The 24,142-nt window shown below is 43.5% G+C and overlaps 1 protein-coding gene across 5 annotated transcripts in view; it reads right to left on the minus strand.

The window, feature by feature from the left end:
* Positions 1-24,142, minus strand: part of ano3 (anoctamin 3) — a 112,143-nt gene that overhangs the window by 52,341 nt on the left and 35,660 nt on the right. The window lies entirely within an intron of this gene.

Consider the following 24,142-nt stretch of genomic DNA (forward strand, 5'->3'; position numbering starts at 1 on the left):
GTGGGAGGACTGGAGCATCATCCAGGTGGGGCTGCACACTGGTGGGGGTGGAGGGGATCCCCATTACCTGTAAAGCGCTTTGAGTGGAGTGTCCAGAAAAGCGCTATATAACTGTAAGCAATTATTATTATTATTTATTACATCCCCAAGTTATAGAAAAGACATTGCTGCTCTGGAATCAGACCAGAGAAGAGTAACGAGATACATACAGTAGGGGAAGAAGGGACTATCCTTCATCGACAGGCCGCAGGAACCAAATCTTTTAGTCTTGAGCAGAGGAGACTACGAGGGAACCCGATACAAATATCCAGAGTCCCCCAGGGCACTGACAAGGATTGAGGATTTCATCACAGCGAACAGTGAAACACAAACCAGAGGACAGAAGAGGAAACTACGTGGAAGTGCAATGACTGCAGAGCGGAGAACAGCTTCACGAAAGTCATGGGAGTGGGTAATGTTCTCGAAGCAAATACTCCAGTCTTAGATTAAAAAAAAAATTCAATTCAATTTATTTTTATATAGCGCCTTTCACAACAAGGTTGCCTCAAGGCACTTAACAGTGCAAGTGACCAGACATGTTGTCAATACAGAACAGAAAAGACCAGTAGACAACGGAGGAGAGGAACCCAAAACTCCTTCGTAAGGAGAGAAAAAACCCCTGGGGTCCAAGGTCAACTGGCTGCCCTAACCCTTTGGGCAAGCTAACATGATATAATGAAAAAAAGGAAATATGATAAAACTAAAGCTCTAAAATATATACATTTCACATATATGAAGATAAAGCAGTTAGATAAATAGTTTTTCACAGATTTAATTTTCAATTGATAGAATATGCTTATACAGTAAAGCATACATACAAATCATATTACACAGCGGTTTAAAAAGTATTATAACACAACTATCAGAAGCTATTGTGAACTATGAGCTGGCTTTCAGAAACTCCCCTTTATGTTTCCTTTGTGGATTTAACAATTCTCAAATTTAACAATGAGTAAATGACAGTGTATGGAACAGGGTTCTTTCAGTTTGTGTTAGGGGTCAGTTCAGCTCGGCAGGCTTATTTCCAGGATGTTCAGGACTAAAACTGCAATGTGCAATTACTGTCTGTGAGAGTGTGGATGAAAGTCTCACAGGAGCTGCTACTGAGAACATAAGAGATAAGAGATCATAACAGTTAAAAATGTGAGGAGGCAATTTGGCCCATATAGCCCATTCAGAAGACAGTAGTTAACTGATCCCAGGATCTCATGCAGCTGTTTCTTGAAAGAAGCCAGGGGATCAGCTTCAACAACATGGCTCGGTAGCCTGAGGGTAATCCCACAACCTTACTGATCATAATGGCTGCTCCAAGACATGTCCTCCAGTATTACTGTACATCCTATGCTCTTATGAGACAAATGTGCACACATAGGAACAGGTTTATTCCGTGCTGAAAGGAAAAGAAACAACATTTTGGCTGTGGAGCCTTCTTAGGGGGAGAGGGAAAGTAGCAAATACATACAGCAAGGGAGAATAAAAGACAGAGTGGTTAAGAGGGGGTGGGGAGCAGGGAGGAAACAGGCATGAGGCTGGAGAGAGTGAACGCCCAAACTCAGGGAAAACGGGACGAGAGGTCTGAAGCCGAAATCTGCAAATGAAAAGAGAGGATTTAGGAGGAGATGAGCCTGCCATTTAGAGAAAGGGGAAGGTGTGATCCAAGTTTCAGGATCATTTTGGTTTCGGATGTCTTTTGCAAGAGCAGTTCTGAAACCCCCCTGTGAGGATGCAGCTGGAGAGATCAGAAAGATCGTGGCCGTTAAAGGTACCACTACTCAAACCACTATTCCTACCAATTTATTCTCAAGAACTATTACCCAATATTTAACTTCTCTTCTTGGGGTAGAGAACAGAATTTCCTCCCATTCAGACAGAACACAGAAACAGTGATACCATGGTAGGAGAATCCAAGATGTGTGTGATATTTTTAAACAAATAGTTTTTCTTAATTTTTATTATAACTACTGCTGCTGCTGCTTTTACATTCCTATTGATGTTACTACTATCAATAAACTACTTTCAATAACTACTGTGTTAGTAGAGCTGCATTTTGTTGATGGAGTTAATTATTCTCCTTTTGTTGTATTTTATTAAATTATGTAGTTCAAGTAAGTAGCTGCGTCAGCATGCGTAGGCTGCAAGCGAACAAGTAAACCTTCTCTGGGTCAAAGAAGGTCCCACAGTTTCTTTTCTTCTCTTTCCAGCACGGAATAAACCTTTACTTGTTCCTTTTATCACATGACTTTCATTTTCTTTTTTGATTGACTTCGTTTGTTAAAGCAGTGAAATCCTTCTTTGATTCAGCATTGTCAATCAAAATGAATGCCTTGCTTAAGAGTCAGAGAAAACTCTGTTTCAGCATAGACCAAGAGTTGTCTATAACTATTTCAAGCCTTAAAGGACAAAGCAAAAGTCTCTGATCTCAAAGCAAGTCTTGAAATTGTCCATCTTAGATACTGTAATTACACTGGTACATTAGAAGCTCATGTTTTTATTTAATGTGAAAATGACTTCTCACATACACTAATGTAAACCATTTAACTCCTGTTCACTGTAAATTACATAACAGAGTTAAATTAAATAAATTATTCTGATAAAATAATTCAGCAGAATAAGTACTGTATACTGAAGCCGGACATTTCTGAAAAACTGCATATTACTCCACATCCTGCTGATCTAAATTCATCACTGTTCTTTCTCCAGTTGAAATCCACCCACTGACAGCAACAAGAGGCCCACTAGTCCACTTCTGAAAGATTCCTTCATCCCTGCCAGGCTGCTGACCAAGAGTAAAAGCTTGCTCAGCCATGCCAGTTTGCAGGAGTGTACATTTTAATGAGAGTTCTTCAAACTGTCTATGATTAAATCAAGTGGTTATGAAAAAGGAGAGTAGATGTGCATCGCTGTACAGCACTTAAAAAAATGCAATGAGCCATTACAGAGCTGGCAATGATGCCAGTAATGAACATAATGAGAGTTCCTGCAGCACAGTCCCATCTGAGCACATTATTGTGATTCTGTTTGCAGATAACAGGAACTTTCTGGACTGCAGCTGCTCTTAAAATGGAAAAAAAAAACAACAGCAACTACGAACTGGAGATTTTCCAAATCACAGTCTGGAAATTCAAAATGTCACAATGCTTTTCAGATTTTTCCTTCCACACTTGCAATATGCTGCTCTTTTCTATCTCGGTTCCTGCGGTGCAACTACAGACGCCTGCTATGTACCTCTGCCGATGCTTTTGCATAGGGAATTTATTCACAGGAGCTTCTGACATTTTGGAGGTAATAAACAAAAAGGTGACAGGAAGCTGAATGTGCTGCAACAGCATGAAAAGGTTAAAAAAGTACACAAATAAATCAGAAGCTTCTGATACAGCGCAGTTCCGAAGCACCGGGGCGCCTGATCCCAAACTGCTCAGCAGCTGCACCAGGATGTGACCCGAGGTGGGTGTTCAGCATTGCTGGACATATTAATGGAGGAAATTAACACCATTTAGGGAGACTGTCCTCACACTGTTGAAGCCCAAGACCAACGACAGAACTGAAATGTTTTGAGACTCATCTGAGAGACGTACACAGCATTCTAAAATAAGAAAAAAGGTATACAGTATTTAGCACTGGACTGATTTAAAATATAGGGTTCTCTCTTCTGCTTTACTCTGTGGCTCTGTCAGGACTCTCAGTATACCAGGAGCACTGACAGGCTTTACAAATCCAGCTGTACAGGGTATCACAGGCCAGAAAACTCTCCATCTCAGGATTCAGAGACACAGGATCTATGAAACACAGATCACTGTCACCAACTCCATACACAGTGCAACACCACAGACAATACATTATTCATCTGGACAACAAACCCTGACTCTTCAGAGGGGAAATGTGATATTGATCTTACTGTAAGACACCACTTTGATGCAATTTTATAGCTCTCCTTGTGAGGAGAAGGAGAACCAGATTAAAATAAGACCCTGATTGGAGCTCCTCCGCCTTCAGCTTTACTATCTGCAATGTCTGCACGAGAAATAATTGGACACAGTATGAAATAATTTTAGTGATTCTCCATTCCCCATTATCATAGGGTTAACACTAATGGGTTAGTGCATTATTGATGGTTCTGTATTCACAACGAATGGGTAATGGGAGAAAGAATTAAAGGGCCGTGAGAAAAATGCACGATATTTGGAGCACAGTGCAATTCTTGCACAATTAAACGACATTCATATGATCTGAAACCCATCAACAAACACTGAGCAATGAATAAAAATAGTACTAAGCATTCTGCTTCCATGTTATTAACAACAGAAAAATGGTGATCTTCCTCGTGGTGTCTCCTGTGGTTTTCCGTCTTGGAGAGCCCTGGCCCATCCGGACTCGAGCCCTCAGCACCACGCTGTATCTGCCACCAGCCCAGCCTCCTCCAGCTCGGCCTGACAGAGACCATAAATCACAATCCCCCACTGAGATGCACAGCAGGAAACTGAATTACTCATTTTGTCAAGCACGTCTAATTTTAACATGTTTTTACTGCCACCGTTTCTAACGCACAGCACAACAGCTCTGGAATATGAGCCAACCCTGGTCACCGGGTGCTGCATGGGTTTTCAAGTTTTTTCCACCTGCGGGACGTAATTGGACCAATTCAGTGGATAACGAGTTCAATCAGCAGTGTCCTTATCAGGAGCTCATTGAATGGTGCCTCTAGAACCTGCAGGAACACAGCACTTCAGGACCAGGGTTGATCAAAACTGAGTGCTGTAATGGCAACCTGCCACCTGCTGGCCACATTCTGCTACTCCACCTTCTAGGCTCAACATGTAAGTGATCTACTTCTCCATAGCTTCTAAAATCTACAGGACACGCAGCCCCAGCATCTGAAGGCAGATGCAACGAGCAGAACTGGAGTCAATCTTGTTGCCATGAGAGGAAAGCTCTGCACGGTCACAGGACTGCACCTCGGTCACCGACCACTTCTACTCTCCTAGTCTGACTCACACCGGTTTCGGGTACGTTTCAATCTGCTGTCACAGTCATGTATTTTAGCAGGGATGCACATAGTGGTGTTATGCTTATGAATGGTGCAATACCAGCTTAAAGAAACTGAGGATTCCATCAGGTATGGTGTGTCCTGTGCAACACATACAGGTGTTCGGCTGGGCACATGCTGTGCAATATTTTTTTCTACTGTACCAATTCGACAAACCCAAACTTAATATGGCTCCCAAAACACAGTAACGTCCAGGCTGTGGAAGGTTCAAGAAAAAAAACCTATGGTGACAAAGTGAAATCATTTGAATGGGCTGAATTCCATTACGATAGAAATGGTAATTTATTTTTTATCCTGATGTCCGAGTAATAACATTGTGCTTTTGTTAGCATCTCTTTCCAGTTGTTTATTTCCCTGAAAGCAGGTTAAATCCAGATTAAAAGCGCTGGATCAGTATGAGTGGTATCATATTCCCGGTTTAATTTCCCCTCCACTCCCACAGGGTTTAACATCGCCTTTGATCTATTCCCCAGGAAACAGTATCACTAACCTGGGGCACAGCTTGAAGTATGTTTGTAGAACTGAAGTAGACTAAAATTAAATTATTAATTATTATTACATTATTATTCATGACATTAATAATAATAATAATAATAAAAATAATAATATACTATATAACTTACAATAATATTAGTAGTAGGAGTATTAGTAATATCAGCAGCTGCTACTGTACAGTATGTCTTACTGATCAAGCGGGTGGTTTTTCTAACTCATCAGCTCGGCTTTGCTGCTGGGAACATTGTGGTCTGGAGCTCTTATAGTGTTTAAGCTGCTGCTGTGCCACTTCTTCTCTTGCATGTGAAACTGTACTGGTCAGTGCAGTGACACACTTTGCTGTCTCTTGTCTTGCATGTGAAACTGTACTGGTCAGTGCAGTGACACACTTTGCTGTCTCTTCTCTTGCATGTGAAACTGTACTGGTCAGTGCAGTGACACACTTTGCTGTCTCTTCTCTTGCATGTGAAACTGTACTGGTCAGTGCAGTGACACACTTTGCCGTCTCTTCTCTTGCATGTGAAACTGTACTGGTCAGTGCAGTGACACACTTTGCCGTCTCTTGTCTTGCATGTGAAACTGTACTGGTCAGTGCAGTGACACACTTTGCTGTCTCTTCTCTTGCATGTGAAACTGTACTGGTCAGTGCAGTGACACACTTTGCCGTCTCTTCTCTTGCATGTGAAACTGTACTGGTCAGTGCAGTGACACACTTTGCTGTCTCTTGTCTTCCATATGAAACTGTACTGGTCAGTGCAGTGACACACTTTGCTGTCTCTTGTCTTGCATGTGAAACTGTACTGGTCAGTGCAGTGACACACTTTGCTGTCTCTTCTCTTGCATGTGAAACTGTACTGGTCAGTGCAGTGACACACTTTGCTGTCTCTTGTCTTGCATGTGAAACTGTACTGGTCAGTGCAGTGACACACTTTGCTGTCTCTTGTCTTGCATGTGAAACTGCACTGGTCAGTGCAGTGACACACTTCGCTGTCTCTTCTCTTGCATGTGAAACTGTACTGGTCAGTGCAGTGACACACTTTGCTGTCTCTTCTCTTGCATGTGAAACTGTACTGGTCAGTGCAGTGACACACTTTGCTGTCTCTTCTCTTGCATGTGAAACTGTACTGGTCAGTGCAGTGACACACTTTGCTGTCTCTTCTCTTGCATGTGAAACTGTACTGGCCAGTGCTTTGCAGTGAAATCTGTAGCTGGAAAGTGGATATTCTCAGCTGAGTACATTGTACATTTTAAAGTTGAGATTTACAGTCCCTAACTCGGTACCGTCAGCATCACCACCATCGCTGTTCCACACAGCGGTGGGCTGACTTTATATAGTCCACATGAAAATGGGACAGGACCCTTTGGGGAAGAACAAGGCTTTCTTATTTAAGCACTGTAAGTTTTCCCCTTTTACCCTCTGGGATAGGAACATAATAAAAAAACACACACAGGAAAAGGCTTTGGATGAAAGAACCCTTTGATGGTTTAATTCAAGGAGCAAATGACTGCAGACCCGTGAACCGGATCAACTAAGCGCATTAGTGCTCTGTCCTGGCACTCCCCAGACGGGGGGCTCTGTCAACAACTGGGGCGTCAGCTGGTACCCCACAGCTCCTTGGTCCATCCGAGAAGCGACTTACCGGGAAAACAGTATCAGAAGTTTATGGTGTTGTGCATAATAAATAAGACAGAGGGAATCTGAAGGATGATTAGAGGATACAGTAGGTGGTAATGTGTTACAAAAGCACTCTAAAGGAAAGCACAACAAGCCCAGCTTCCTGAGATACTTGTGCATTGCATTTCAAAAATTGATCTGAATGACAATGGATGTGCACCACAAATAGCCTTTGAATGTTTTCAGTGCAGGGCGGTGTGGTGACTCTGTGGCTGGAAGGTTGCCGGTTCGTATCCCGTGCCCGGCAGAGGTATCCTGCTCTGCTGGGCCCCTGAGCAAGGCCCTTAACCCAAACTGCTCCAGGGGCGCCGTATAAATGGCTGACCTTGTGCTCTGACCCCCCAGCTTCTCTCCCTGTCTGTGTGTCTCATGGAGAGCAAGTTGGGGTATGCGAAAAGAGAAATTCCTAATACAAGAAATTGTATATGGCCAATAAAGTGATCTTATTTAAGAACATATAAAGGCAATGAACGCAACTGCTTTCTTTAAAGTATGACTAAGGTTCAGAGCAAGAGGAAATAGGCTCAGCAGGAAGGAAGGGCCCGATGTGGTCACAGTCAACGAAGGAGTGGAATAATATGTGCAGAAAAGCAAGCAGAGCCCTAGGCAACCAAGATAAGAGCTGCAACTGAACAATTTCATAGCAATCCACTTCATACATTTTAGAGTGAGGTATTAAATAAGTGGGAAACTAGCTTAAAAGCTTTGGTTCAAAAGCACCATGCTCAGAGGATGAGATGCAGGCTTATACTTGGGGCCCCCTAGGTTTTAGCCCCTAGTCTGCACCCTACTTTTCACAATGGAGGTAGTGTAACGGGACAATTCTAGAAATCACTGGTTTCAGAACAGAACGGGGCATCCCCAGATCAAAAGAGCAGGCGCCCTAGATGAAGAGGGCTGGAAAAAGTGGAACCAGAATTGCTGAGGAGAGGAAACAAAAAGCAAAATGGTTGAAGCAAAGGCTTCCAAGCTGCTGCATACCCACTGACACCATTTTGCACCACTGTGTATTTTACTGTCCTGCAGAATTATTTTCAAGACTGCTTCACCTATCCAGAAGAGAATTTGCACTAAGGAACCTCAACAGCTCCCACTCTCAACAGTACCAGCTTTGCAGCCCTGCACCCTCAGAGCCCGAGATGCAGCTCTGTGTGACAGAGCTGGTCTCTGGTCTCTTGAGAGGAGCAGCCTACCTTAGAGAGAAATCTTGATTTCAATGTCTCGGGATCACTTTATAATGGACTGTCTGACCACCAATTAGATTATTGTATATTATTGCAACGCTGTTTAAATAATATTTGATTTGTTCACAAAAACTGTTAATCTTTAATGTAAAATCTACTGTATATCCCAGTGCATCTTTAGGAAAGCAGACTTTCCTGGGAAAGCAACCAGGTCAGTGTTCCAAACCTCCATAGTCCCAGAGTTCATCAGATATCCTTACAATTCTGCAAACAGGAGAACACTCTTCTCATTTGCTGTAGGGCAATGGTCTCGTAGAATCCACTACAGTACATGAATTCACACATGTGATTCCTAGTCCTGCAGATTCCAGCCCCCTGTCAAACACATCATTTGTAAGGATAAATGGCTTTTCACATGCACCCCTTTCTCTAACAAAGTTGCTCAACAATCTCCAATCATAATTATTATTACTACTACTACTACTACTACTAATAATAATAATTGCTTACACTTATATAGCGCCTTTCTGGCAGCCCCACCTGGATGATGCTCCAGTCCTCTCACACACCAGCTCTCAGTGGGGAGGAGAGCAGAGTGATGAAGCCAGTTCAGAGATGGGGGTTATTAGGAGGCCATGATTGGTAACGGCCAATGGGACATTTGGCCAGGACACTGGGGTTACACCCCTACTCTTTTTGAGAAATGCCCTGGGATTTTTAATGACCACAGAGAGTCAGGACCTTGGTTTGACGTCTCATCCGACGGACGGTGCCCGTTTACAGTATAGTGTCCCGCCACTATACTGGGGCATTAGGACCCACATGGACTGCAGGGTGAGCGCCCCCTGTTGGCCCCACTAATCATGAAATTGGGAGTTTAAGAAAATTGACTCTTAACAGCTCGAAAAGGAATCTATCAGCTATTACCAAGAATGGTAAGCACAATAACTGAAAGGAAAAATCATTAAGCAGACTTGTCTGACGCAAAAAAAAATAACACTGCAGTGAAGTAAGTGAGGAGCAGCTTTCAAATGTACTGCGTGCTTGTTTCATTTTCTTTGTGAATAGCTGCTAGGGTCCACCACCCACCTCTTTAAGGACGCCTACAGTGTTCTGATACCTCAATCAAAGAGCAAAGTGTCTAATGGAGAACAAAATTGCTTTGCACACAGCCTCCCACTTCCCTTTGAATAAAAAAGGCTGTTTTTTTCCCCACAGTTACTGCCACTGTTTCTGCAATTAAATCATTAACCTAACAGACAGTGAGTTAACTGAGCTTCAGCAGATTGACACGGATGCTCTGCCTGTGAAATTCTCTTCACAGAAGAACCAGTTGGATGTATCTGGAGGAGAGAACTTCTAAGCCTACAGAGCTCTTTTATTTGTCCATAGATCACAGCTCTCCTCAGATAACATCTAAACTTATAGAATGCTTCCACTTGTGTATAGACTATAACCCTTCTCAACAACTCTTTACAAATAGGTTCTGTATTCCATAAATGCTGTGATTGATGCATTAAACACCAGAAATCAGAAAATGAGTCGGTCAAGCATACTGTGTATGCTGGAATACATTTTTTTATGTAATGCTCCTTGCTAAATCCACTTTACTGCATAAAATTGTTAAAAGGCAAATTAAACTAAAGATAGTATTGCTCAAAGATACCCCTGAGCTTATCTGAAGTTCCACTCCATTCATAGATTCAATTCTATAGAATGCCTCAGATATTACAAAAGTACTGTATGGAACAGCACAGCCATTTGTGGGCTCCGCATTATAGCTCAGCTCTGACAGAAGAAAGATATATGAAAGGCAGGAAAGATTTCATTGTTTCTCCCCGATTATACTACTAATCCATCATTGTGTTTCTCTACCCCCTATCCTCCATAAAGGCAATCCAAACACTTAATAAAAATCACGCCTTATAAAAAAGGGCGAATTTCTACCAGAGGTCAATACAAATAAAGCAAGTCACAATAACAAACAGTCAATAGCAAAACACAAAAACACAGAACTATTTCTGGCAATGTTAAATGCTTGGCGATACAAGGAGGGTAAATGAATTGACTGATGAACATTTATAAAATACAACCACAGCTTTGTGTAAAGAGAATGCTGTGTTGTGTATCTTGGGCTTCAGCTCTGCATATTCCCATCTGTTCTTTAATGTGTCTTAACACCTTGAACTCATCTGCACTGTCTCACCTGACACCTGACCTGTGGAAAAATCTACAAAATGTTAGTTAAACGAAAACAGCACCGTGAGTCTCAAAATACAGCAAAAACGAACTACAGACATTTTATTGAAAGGTAACCCCAAACAGTAGAGCTCTTCCTCCACCCATTATCTCAACTATTCACTATTTCTAAATATCCAACAGCCTTAAATTATTTCGAGGCTGAAAACTCCCAACTACTTCTTCCCCAACGATTAACACAGGGCAGAGGCACTTTTAAACACTATGACCCTCCCACTTGGTCTGGTCAAGCCAATTACTGCACACTTAAATACAGTGCCCCTCCCCCTTGTTCAGGTCAAGCCAATTACTGCACACTTAGACATTACGATCCTCCCACTTGCTCAGGTCTAGCCAGTTACAGATTCCCTTATTGCCATTTAAACCTGAAGCAAGAGGTCCGTAACACTGACAACACAGAAGACACACACAATCCTAATCAGGATATTGTAGGTGAGATAAAAACCATGGTAATTACACTATTTCTATTATTTACAATGCAATGCAACATGCATTATGCTCATGCACAAACATATGTCATATTTGTTTTGTCTCTGATTGTGTCCCTCTGCCTTTATCCACTCGCCTTAGCTGCTGGCAATGAGTTACGAGAAAAGGACATGGGATCTGGGATTCAGGCAAGGACGTCTTGTTTGTACAGTCTCCACAACTCTGTCATTTCATTTCCACAGCACAAACACACCCAACAGGGGAAACATACAGAAAACATATTTGTTCTGCTCCTCTGCAGCTCGCACCCCTTAGATTTCCTGAAAGATCTGAGTGTGAGAGTGTGTATTTGATGAGAGCAGCACCTGTGAATGGAGGAGGGGAAGGGGGGTGAGATATGCAGATCTCTTTCAAGAGCAGCTCTGCAGAGGTTCTCTAAGGCAGCTGCTGACTTGCTAAAATAATCGCTACAGCAATCTTCCGAGCTTTTCTCTCGCAAGGCTTTGAACAACTTCAAGGCGTTGTCATGGAATTCTCAGTTCTTTTCTGCTTTTCTCAACAAATGAATAAAACCCTAACGTTTTCCAACACAGAGCCTTAAAGCACGCAAGTCACAGTCTGCCAAATTAGCACCCGCTTTCCACTTTAAATGGCAAAGGTTTTGTTTTGCATGGGCCGAGCAAACAAAAACGATTTTAAAGAAGAGTAAGATATAACATCAGCATGGGAATGTATCCACTTGCTTGACATCAGCACCCTGATCTTTGACTCCTGCAATGGCCCATGAACACACTGGGCAGCAAAACAGCCTCAGGCTCTTCAGAGACCGACTCAAGCCTAAATATGTGTCACGATCGTCATCCCCTCTAGAGGGCGCTCCGACCCTGTTGTATTTTAGTTTCATTATCATGTTCACCTGCCCTTTGTTCCGTCCTTTATTTAAACCAGTTGCTCCGGAAGCTCTGGGCTCTGCATTGGAAGTCGCCCTATGTCCGCGACTTGAGGGCCTAGGCTTCCGATCGGCGTCCTGACCAAGCTGAGTCCGGGGCTCGGAACGCCTGGCCTCGTCATTCTGTTTTGAACCTCCTGTTCCTGTTCCGGATCCCATTCCGGATTTTAACCCTGTTTTGTCTCGGATGGATCACCCAGCTTTGGATTTTGTATTGCGCCCGGATTTTTGGACTTGTTCGCCTGCGCTTCCCCCTTGCACCCGATCACTGTCGGCACCGCCCCCTTTTCGCCATCCCTTCCATTCCTCACTGCATTTTCCCCATAGCCCTACTCCAGTCACTTCCGGATTATACCGTCTGCACAGGGTCCTAAACTACGCACTTCACGGGAGTCAGGACCAGCGTCCGTTAGAATATGTACCTCATCAAACCTAATCATGGCCTCCCAATAATCCCCATCTCTGAACTGGCTTCATTACTCTGCTCTCCTCCCCACTGAGAGCTAATGTGTGGAGAGCGTTCTGGCGCACTATGGCTGCCGTCGCATCACCCAGAGGGGGCTGCACACTGGTGGGGGTGGAGGGGATCCCCATCATCTGTAAAGCGCTTTGAGTGGAGTGTCCAGAAAAGTGCTATAGAAGTGTAAGGAGTTGTTATTATTATTATTAAAGGTTTATTCTGGAAGGTTTTTAATTCCAGCGCCAGCAGTGGGATGGATTTTGTCTCGCAGCTTTCAGTTTCTTACTGCAGATTTGAAAGAAATCATTTCTCGTTTGTCTGTTATGTCTTTCTTCCAATCGCAGGGCAGATGCAGAGCGTGGAATTATTTCGCTGTTGATCTGCAGTTCTCGTGGGTCATTGCTGTTTGGGATTAGCTAGTAAAAGGAGATTAAAAATCTGCTTACGACAGCTACAGCTGTCACTCTAAAAAAAAACTCCTCGAATTTTGACATGCTGCATTCAAACCCAACATCCCAATATGCGTTCCTGTTTCTCTCGGTCATATTATAATATAGTATTGATATCCTCCTGTTCGGTATTATCATGGCACTCATGAGTAATTTGCTTTTTCAATTGTTAGATTCCCTCTTTGTGAGTGTTGCTTTTAAAGGTGCTACAGTATGCGAAATAAAGATTATGATTATATACTGACAGACATTAAAAACGCAAAAAAAGACTACTGGAACACATAGCATTTGTTATGTTAATGCCCCTCAGTGTGTATAAAATTTTTAAAAAGCAACGTTCAACACAACTTAGAAAGGAGCTTCTAAGGCAACGGCACAGCGTGAATGTTTGTAAAGCGCTGACGAATGGCCGATATCACAGTAGGGATACAATGGATAGTAGATAAGGGAGTAGCACTCTTTCTCCCAGATGGGAAGGTTCTGTGAGGTCAGTGCCCTAACACCAAGGGCAGTAAAGATGCTTTCCCAGTTCTCTCTTTCTTCAAGGGTTCTCCTCTTGTGGGGAACAAAACTGAATGCTCTTGTGCTTAAAGAGCCCTGGTATCACTGGAAAACGCCTTGATCATATTATACATGTCAGTCTTGCTTTCTCTCTCTGTCTCGCAGTTTGTGCTTTTGAAGGCAAAAAAATATCTTGGCCTCTGGTCCTGGAAGGGGCAATAAAACCATTGTTTTTGCCATCCATCATGTCCTGTAACTATCACGCACTGTAAACAGAGCTGGCAAGGAGCAGGCGAATCCGAAAGAGGAAGGAACAGCTTGGCAGACTGGAACTGTCGTCTGTAACAGGCAGCAGACTCCGGCCTGCGACGACACTCCCCTCTCTGAAGAGGGACCGGCTGGTCACGCTCATGCAGAAGGACAGGGGGACTGGAGGCTGCCTGGGAGAGATAAGAGCCCGCAGGAAGCCTAAGGAATAAAAAGAGGATCGAACCGAGGAAATGCTAATTCAACTTACTGCTACATTAATTACTTTTTTTTTTCCCAGTGAAACTTTAGCAGCGCCATTGGGTTGGTTTTCTATTTTCAGAAACAGTTCATGAGCCGCGTGTTCTCGTTTTTACGAGCCCCTTGTTAAAAGTGGGTGCTTGTCAGACACAGGCCGCCAAGCTCTAATTCACAAAATGCAGAAGACCAAAGCGCACACCCATCACAAAAGATGAAAAACAAGTGACTAATTGATGTTGATCAACTTCCCAATTTTTCTTGGCCTGCACTGAATAATCTCATGAAAATGATGGTGCCATGTGCTCCTCATGTCTCATTACAAACATCATATCTTCATATTTTTACTTGTTTGTTTCCCTTATTTTTTTCAGCAGAACACAAGAAGCAGAGGTTAGAGAAGTGGTCTATATCACAATAGAAATCAATAAAGCCAAAAACAATCGTGACGTACATTGAGTAGTGATCTGCTAATTGGTGTCTCTGAGGATGCATGCACTGCCACAGGAGGATGGTTAATTTTGATAATTAATGTGATAATATAATATTTGATCATTAATGTGCCAGCAGCCATATTACCCTGGAACTCCCAGCTGGCAGCCCACTGGAGCTCAGCAGGTGGGAGCCTGGTCAGTACCTGGATGGGAGAATCCTGGGAAAGCTGAGGCTGCTGCTGGAAGAGGTGTTAGTGGGGCTAATAGGGGGCGCTCACCCTGCGGTCTGTGTGGGTTCTGATGCCCCAGTATAGTGACGGGGACACTACACTGTAAAAAGGCGCTGTCGTCCGGATGAGACGCAAAACCGAGGTCCTGACTCTGTCGTCATTAAAAATCCCAGGTCATTTCTCAAAAAGAATTGGGGTGTAACCCCCGCTGTGCTGGCCAAATTTCCCATTGGCCCTTACCAATCATGGCCTCCTAATAATTCCCATCTATGAATTGGCATCCTTAATCTGTTCTCCCTACTAATAGCTGATGTGTGGGGAGCGTTCTGCCGCATTATGGCTGCCATCGTATCATCCAGGTGGGGCTGCACATTGGTGGTGGTGGAGGGGATCCCCATTACCTGTAAAGAGCTTTGAGTGGAGTGTCCAGAAAAGCGCTTCATAAGTGTCAGCAATTATTATTATTATAATTAAGGCCACTGAACAACGGCTTTTCGCTCATTGCGTCACCCATGACTGCCCACTCCTCTGTGTGAAGTGCTGCTGTCACACATTCCAGTTTGCTTTGCAATTTGATTCTCTCCTCAAGGGGTTCGCTGCTCTGTGCTCTGGTGCCTGCTAGCTCTCAAGGAAGCTGACCCGACACTGAGCCAAAAGACACCGCAACCAGAGACCCGTCCAAGTTTCACACCTTATAATGGCATTCACCCGCACAGCACTCACGGCAACAGCAAAACAAAACAAGTGTTAAACCGATTAACAACAATTAAGACAATCGGCAGCCGCGTCTACTTTTAACTACATAATCTTACAGCTGAAAGGAAAAATGGGATGTGTGCTTCTGTAGTGAGTCTGGTGTTTATTGATTCACTTATTGGTCCATTGATCACCCCTGCTTCAGGGAGTGGCAACCATAAGCAATCTTTTCACAGACAGCACTGCTGGGGGTCAATGGAGTGAAAGGTCATCGACTCAGACCACCTCTTTCTGCCATGTGACATGAGACTCTCAAAAGCCCAGAGCACAGAAACACTGTTGGGGTTAGAGGAGTTAAGGGCCATAATACAGTTATGACAGGACCTTCCTGTTGCATCACTTAAGGAGATTAGCCACTCCACCACTGCCACCCTTCATCTACCTGGTTTGCCTGCGATTTGCTTAGGATTTTCATTGCAACTACTACCCTCATCTACGACAGACACAGGATTTGTGCAAAGCCTCTTCTTGTGGAAACATGCTCAAAATTAAATGTCCCTAAAGCCACCCATCGCAGTTCAAGCCCTTGCCGAACTGTGATGCAATAGGCAGTGTCCTCACACAAGGACACCAACTGGCTTAAATATTATTTGCTTTTTGCGGTGCTGTCATCAGATCTGTCTACACCCTACTGAACCTTTTATGGGCATGCACTCCCCTCGTCCCTCATCGTTCACGTAGTTTTCGGAGATAGAAACGCTTCAGGGAATATCATAAAGAAATACCGTTTGGATAATCTGTTAATATCCTGTACGTTGCAGTGACAGAGGAAAGAGAAAAGTCGCATCAATCCTTCAGCGTCTGTGAGCAGGCTATTGCACAGACAGCTGGCTAACAGAGGCCTGCTGGTTATTAGTCAGTGATCGGCTGGCACTTCGAGCACGCAGTGCAGCGCAGGACTTGACCTGCTGTCATGATGCAGACTTGCTTATTCCATTTCTGTACAGCAGATGTGACATTAGCAAGGTCACTTGTACTACGCTACAAATGAGCAGCTCCGAGAACTGCAATCCCCCTCCTTCCCATCACACACACTCAAGAACAGCACGATAAAAAGACCAATTTCTTCGTAGGACTCTGCAACAATCTCGGATTTTCAGAGATTTAAGTGTGTGTGGGTTTTTTTTTTTATTTAGTCTGCCACAAGATTCCTCGTGGGCTCAGACAGTCTGGTCCCGCAGAACGCTAACAGAGGGGCCCTCTGTCCCTCTGCGACAGCAAGAAGTTCTCTCCCAGGGGGAAAAGCACAGGAGAGATGCCAGCAGGAACGCCACCTGTTTAACGGAGCACCAAACTGTGACTGAGGAGGCGTCAGCTGCCCAGGGGCACCCAGCACACTGTGGATGGACAGAGGAACACAAGAACCCTCTCCATCATGCCATCCATCGCTATGACTACATTGGCCACACTTTTAGTGACTTTGCTGCACCTGTGACAATTGCCAGGCTTGGCCTCCGGTAAATGGGTCACCCCAGAGAACCTAAGGTTAATGGAGCTGGTTGCTGCTGCAAGCAGAGCTGGTGGACCAGTAGGTGGCACTCTTTGGACCGAGGACGTTCTTAGCATTTCTAAAATGATGAGGACCCTGCGCTTTAGGTGGAGCTGCCCTTCGACTGAGAGACTGGACTGTTGGTCCTGTCTAGTTGGTCATTAAGATAAGATAGATAAGATAAGATCACTTTATTGGCCATATTCAATTTCTTGCATTAGGAATTAGTCTTTTCGCATACCCCAGCTTGCTCTCCATGAGAGACAGACACACAGACTGGGAGAGAAGCTTGGGGTCAGAGCGCAGGGTCAGCCATTGTACAGCATCCCTGGAGCAGTTGGGGTTAAGGGCCTTGCTCAGGGGCCCAACAGAGTAGGATTCCTCTGCAGGCTGTGGGATTTGAACTGGTAAACTTCCAGCCACAGGCGCAGATCCTGAGACACAGTGCTACCGCTCCACCCCTCCACCCGGTCATTAGAGAACCCCTGGCACTGTTCATAAGAGTGCCCTGGATAAAGTGCGCTCTGGCATGTGCCACCCATGTGGATACTGCACTTTGCTGGGGAATGAAGTGCAAACCTACATGCAGTGAGCCTTGGGATCCCACTGGGATGAAAGACACTACTGTGTATAAAGAAATCCTTCTTATAGCTACATGAAGCACAGCTGCCAAATGGCAGATAGATACTGTAGGCCACTGATAAAGACTGCACATAATTACTCTTAAATGCTTTTCATCAAGGCAGATTACTGGCAGGCTCTACATAAATTCTGTTCATGTATGTCACTACAACAGCAGCACCAGTAAAAAAAAAACACACACTTTAGAAATTCAGATATTGTTTTAGGGCTTTTTTGCTCATTCTGCTTTCAGATGTCTAGGTGTCTTGCTGATCGTATTCATTATTTTTATTTTTGAAAGGACTGGTGATTTTAATTGGCACTCATTTCTGACATCTTCCTTGCCTGAATATCTGAGCCACCATCTGGTAATTGCATATAAAGTCTCTCCGGAACAGATAAAATTCTGCAAAGGAATAATGATTTACCTGCACTGAAAATGAGGGATGTTCTTGGTAGGTTTCCTATGGTTTTTCATTCTGGGCTTTTATAGTACATCACCCCCATCAAACCTAATTCAGATACTCAGGAATTTAACCACTTATATATGGACTAATTATTTAAAATCTAAGCATGCCATTTCCTTTAACAGGAAGAAGAATGAAGAAGCACAGATATGCAAAGAAGAACAGTCCATTGGGTGACCACATTTGGCCAGGTTGAATGTCTGTAACCACGTGTTGATAAGAGACATGGATGCATGTGTTGGAGAACAGAAAGGGCATTCCCTATGTTTAAGCATTCCATCCCAAGAATCTTTTGTGTTGCTATTGTCTCAACTGGGTAAATCCTGGAATCCCGTATGATATGTCCATGAACATTTTTGTATCAGGCAAGCGAACTTTACAACGTAACCCCCAATCAGTTGGTTTTCTAAGTCTTTCAACCTAGTGAAAAATATCATCAATAAAAGGTTTATTTCAACCCGTAAGATATATTGAACCTAAAGGTAATATAATAAATACATATTTTAATTTCCCCTTAATGTCTCCTGTAAGATGTGTACCTGTGATTTCTTGATGAACATGGGGATCAGAGATATCTAAACACACAACGGAGATGACTGCCCTGCAGCTACTGAGACTCTGTCTCTGCCAGCCTGTTTATGAACATGATGCTAATATTGGTCATGGCAAGCACAGATTGACATCCACATGGTGCTTTAACACCTTCTGATGTACTGTACTATGATCCAGGAGGTGGGAGGCTAGTAGTACTTGCAAAAAAATCGCTCTTGGCATTAAAGGTTTCAGTAGATGAGGCTTCAAGAACCTTATCCTAGATGTGGGGGACAAAATTCGATACAGAAACATTACCTCTTCAAATAGCACAGCAAAACAACACAGCCGGCAACTCAGAAGTGTGAGCCATTCTGAATTAGGTTCCTGGCCAGAGGGGACCGGAGATGTACAGCCCATCAGAGGGGAGATGACAAGAGAGATTGCTGTATTCTTCTTCCTCTGTTTCGTTAGTGACAGCAGTGTTACCAACTTATTTCCAGATCTGTCTTGGTCTCAGAAGATCGCAGGAATGGGAGACCCCCCCCCCACAGACACACACACACATCAGAGGCACAGAAAGCAAAAGTCTCAAAGCATCTGCAAATCCTCTTCATCCCCATATAGTCAGAGATTCTGGATTATGAGGGTATGTTCTGTTAACAAATGAAATGGAAAAGTCTTTATCACCTGCCACATATAAGAGAAATATGTTTAATTACTGTAACTGATGAAATCACTTTATTCTAATTAAATTTTAAATTAAAACTTACTAGAACAACAATTAAAATGTAAGTGCTAGGCAGCAGATGATGACCATATGGTATTTACTAATGTAGAAATAGATTGCCTAATTTTCTGTTTCATTTATGGGAGTTATATTTCTTTACCACAGTAACATCTAGTTCTACATTTGCTGACATGCAACTGGTAAGATCTCTAAATGATACGGTTTTCATTACTCACAGTGGTATTTAAACTGTTCCTTTAGGATTTTCAGGGAAAGCAAAAGTGTTCGGAGAATTTTGCCTTCATCTGCTGTCCCTTGGTATTTAGATCTGCTTACAGTGTCAACAGCATAAACTTTAAAATCCTTTCACTGTAACTGCCTATTGAAAATATAAAGCACAGCATTTAATCATGCAGCTGGGGTTACACTCAACCAGGTGTTGCACGGATCACAAGGGAAAATCCAGGAGTCCAGACAGCAAGTGAGAAACCCTCCACATTTCTCTTAGAGAAGGAGAGGAAGCAGCCCAAGGAAAAACCAAGCTCCTGTTGGACAGTAAGTGATGTTTGTGGACCAGTAGGCGTCGGACTCTCTCATGGACCAGGACCAGTCCAAACTAAACCAAAGCCCCAGTATGGTGACCTGGGAAACTGCGATGTAGGACATGCCCTCCTTCAAAGGAGGCATGAATCCATGGTCCTGTCTACTTAAGGTCTTTAGAAATTCCTTTGCACCGCTCATAAAGGTATGTGTACTTTAGCCTGCTGTCTTGGCTAAACTCCATCCTGGGGTTGCACAATCTTTTACACCTAAGGTTCCCTCTTCATTTAGCTGGTGAAGTAGTTGTTCACTTCCCCACCTGCTCTGCAGCAAAGTGTGGCACCTGCAGTGGAACATAATGATATACTATGATATAATACAGGTGAGGCTGCATTTCATTGGTGGATAAGTGAGTCCTCTCCCACTGCATACAGTGTGTACTGTAAAGTGCTCTGGGACCCTTTGGGATGAAAAGTGCTATATAAATGCAAGCAATTCCTGTAACAGCACTTATAATGACAAATGGAATCTCTCTACACAGTACCTGAACTGGAAATGAGATGGACTATTCATAGCATAGAGGCAGAGTCCCCGCCTCCAGGGTCTATAAACCATTCTGTTTTGGAGCAGTTTTCAAATAATCAAGCACTTAAGACTTCGGAATGAGTTAAATTGGCTAAATTAGGTAATTAATCATTCCAGTTAAGTACCAGAGATCCCAGATGGAGTACGAACTAAGAATCCCTGTGCCACCTCTGTCACGGCCAGTACCCAGCTCTCCCAATAAAGACATTATTACATTTTTTTAATTGAGTTTATTTCTGACAGCCTGTGTTTTTTTTAATGAAAGATCTATCCTGAGCATTTGACAGCCAACGATGCATTTAACAGCCGCTGTCATTTCTGGTTACACGACTCAACAAAATCAAATCACCACAAGTTTCATTATTAACTTATAAACCCTTTTCATTGCTTGTAACAGAGATGTGTTCCCCACTGTGGAATCTTGGCAAGGAAACTAACACGTGGCCTTGACTGAGATCCAACCCTCATTCGATACAGAACATATGTCCTCGCGGCACTATTATCGCACTGTGTATGAGGTGCTGATAAAACATCAATCATTAGCATTGTTTTTCTCATGCATCTCTCGCTGACCTTGGGCAAATAGCACTGTACCAATGCTGTAGACGTATTACATTCACAAGAAAGAGAAAAAAGATTTCAGGAACATGAGGGGAAACAGACTTGGCAGATAATTCCAAAACAAATAAATCCATTCCTGCAGTAGTAAAATGTTAATGCTCTTTTGTGACACAGGAATTTATTCTTGAATCAATAACGGACACAATATAAACAGTCAGATGATAGTGGCTTAATGTCACAAAAAACATCCTAACAGCACTTTTTCTTCTATAGCTTAATGTGTGTGTTCTCCCTGTATGGCAATCACTGGATAAAACAGGCAACATTTCTCTTGTGGGCAATGAAACCAACTCTTTTTTTGATTTCCACTTTACAAAGCTCTTTGTCTCTTGAGCTGTTGTGTTAGTAACTACCATGAAAACCACAACAAGCTGAGCTGGCAACTTAACTCCCATATTCAAATTGTTAGACATTCTGATGGCCTTGAGCCAGCAGCCATCTCACCCTGCAGCTCCCAGCTGGCAGCCCCACTGGAGCTCAGCAGGTGTGAGCCTGGTCAATACCTGGATGGGAGACCTCCTGGGAAAAACTAAGGCTGCTGCTGGAAGAGGTGTTAGTGGGGCCATTAGGGGGCGCTCGTTTTTTTTTTTTACAGTATAGTGTCCCCAACACTATACTGTAAACAGGTGCCGTCTTTCGTATGAGATGTAAAACCGAGGTCCTGACTCTCTGTGGTCATTAAAAATCCCAGGGTGTTTCTCGAAAAGAGTAGGGGTGTAACCCCGGCATCCTGGCCAAATTTTCCATGCATCCTAATAACCCCCCTCTATGAATTGGCTACTTTGTTCTCCCCCCCCCTCCAGGGGGGCAGGTGGAGCAACGTGCCGGTTGGAATATTTCTCGGTCGCATTTAATGGCAACGTCAGCTCAAAGATTTGGTTTAAACCACCAAATGGAGACGGGCCGACAAGCGGGATTAACGCTAGGATGAGAGAGATACATCTTGATGGCCTAACTGCCCTACTCCTCCAGATCAGAGGCACAGAAAGCAAAAGTCTCGAAGCACCTGCAAATCCTCTTCATCCCCATATAGTCAAAGATTCGGGATTATGAGGGTATGTTCTGTTATGCAGCCCAATTTAACAAATTAAATGGAAAAGTCTTTATCACCTGCCATATATAAGAAAAATATGTTTAATTACTGTAACTGATTAAATCACTTTATTCTAATTAAATTTAAAATTAATACTTGCTAGAACAACAATTAAAATGTAAGTGCTAGGCGCAGATGATGACTATACGGTATTTACTAATCTAAAAATAGATTGCCTAATTTTCTGTTTCATTTATGGGAGTTATATTTCTTTACCGTAGTAACATCTAGTTCTACATTTGCTGACATGCAACTGGTAAGATCTCTAAATGATACGGTTTTCATTACTCACAGTGGTATTTAAACTGTTCCTTTAGGATTTTCAGGGAAAGCAAAAGTGTTTGGAGAATTTTGCCTTCATCTGCTGTCCCTTGCTCTTTACTGTAGATCTGCTTACAGTGTCAACAGCATAAACTTTAAAATCCTTTCACTGTAACTGCCTATTGAAAATATAAAGCACAGCATTTAATCATGCAGCTGGGGTTACACTCAACCAGGTGTTGCACGGATCACAAGGGGAAATCCAGGAGTCCAGGCAGCAAGTGAGAAACCATAAAACAGACAACCTCTATCTAATTTCCTATAGACTAGGTCTGTGAGTCTAAGCACTGTGAAACCCCCCCCCCCAACACACACAAAAAGAGCTCTTTAGTGAGGGAAAAGAGATTCAGAATCCACTATTTCATCAACAAGCCCAGCAGCAAGCCAGGAAAGGCAGCAAATTGAAAATAAAATAGCTTTGTGTTACAGCAGCAAAGATACAAATTTACCCATTTATCACTGCTTTTAGCAATGCAAGGTGTCTCGCAGAGCCACTTTGCTGTAGATCTCATGTGAAGAGCAACTCTGGGGCAGAGCGGTGGCTCTGTGGCTCAGGATCTGTGGCCGGAAGGTTGCCGGTTCAAATCCCACAACCGGCAGAGGAATCCTACTCCGTTGGGCCCCTGAGCAAGGCCCTTCACCCCAACTGCTCCAGGGGTGCTGTACAATGGCAGACCCTGCGCTCTGACCCCCAGCTTCTCTCCCTGTCTGTGTGTCTCATGGAGAGCAAGCTGGGGTCTGCGAAAAGACAAATTCCTAATGCAAGAAATTGTAAAGGGTTAATAAAGTGATGTAAAGCACAAAGAGGGTTAAGGAACTTGCTGATGGTGATGCACAGCAAATTGCTGGCAGTGAGTGCCAGGGCTTGAACCAGGAACCTCCTGGAAACAAGCCCTTTAGTTTAATCACCTGGCCACTTGTCTGGGAAAGCCCTTCAAACAAAGACTACAGGTAACTTGCAACACACTTTTCTTCCAACAGTGACATGGTTAATCCAACTTGATTTCCAGGTTTAAATATCCATAATTACAAAGCCCTAGAATACCAGACATAATTAAGTCTCAATCTAGAACCATTCACATGAACGCGGTTCAGATGTTCCTTACTCTTTACAGCTGCAGCGTTTGGAGAGTGAAGCCTAAGTTATAGGTAATGAGTTTTGAAACGAGCTTTACTAAGGAGGTAGCAGGAGAAAGAACGTCACACAGCCACAGAGGCAGTTCAGATGACAATGGGGTGAGATGAGCTGGTGCAAGCTAAACTGTGTATCATTGAGACTGTGCCAGGTCACAAGCCCACTGTGACTGGGCTGTCCCAAGCCAAGGCGCACAACTGGCTCTCTCGGGGACACAGCGACCCCCTGTGGCCACCAGTGCACTTGCAGATCCACTGTGCTGTTGGGGGTGGAAAGCACCTTTGGTCCAATCTATCCTGAAACTCTGGGAGAGGTCTGTGTTGCCTGTCGGGGGTAAATTGACCAGTGGTTCGAAGGTGGGCGGGGCAGAGTAGTCCAAACTTCCTCGTTCTCTCCTGTGTGTGGTTACGAGGTTAACAGCCGTGAACCACTGCATGGGAAACATCCTTCTGGCTATTCCAAACGGGATGGGCAGAACAAAGATAACGTTCAATTTAAAATGTATAGGAAAGAATTCCCTGGAACAAGCAAAACAGCCATGTTTTTGAAGCTCATACCCCGGTTTCCTTTCAAGAACCACCTGAAAGAGAACTTCTGCTAA

This window comes from Lepisosteus platostomus, chromosome 18 (genome assembly GCF_059453375.1).
Source record: "Lepisosteus platostomus isolate fLepPlt1 chromosome 18, fLepPlt1.hap1, whole genome shotgun sequence".
Taxonomy (NCBI): Eukaryota; Metazoa; Chordata; class Actinopteri; order Semionotiformes; family Lepisosteidae; genus Lepisosteus; species Lepisosteus platostomus.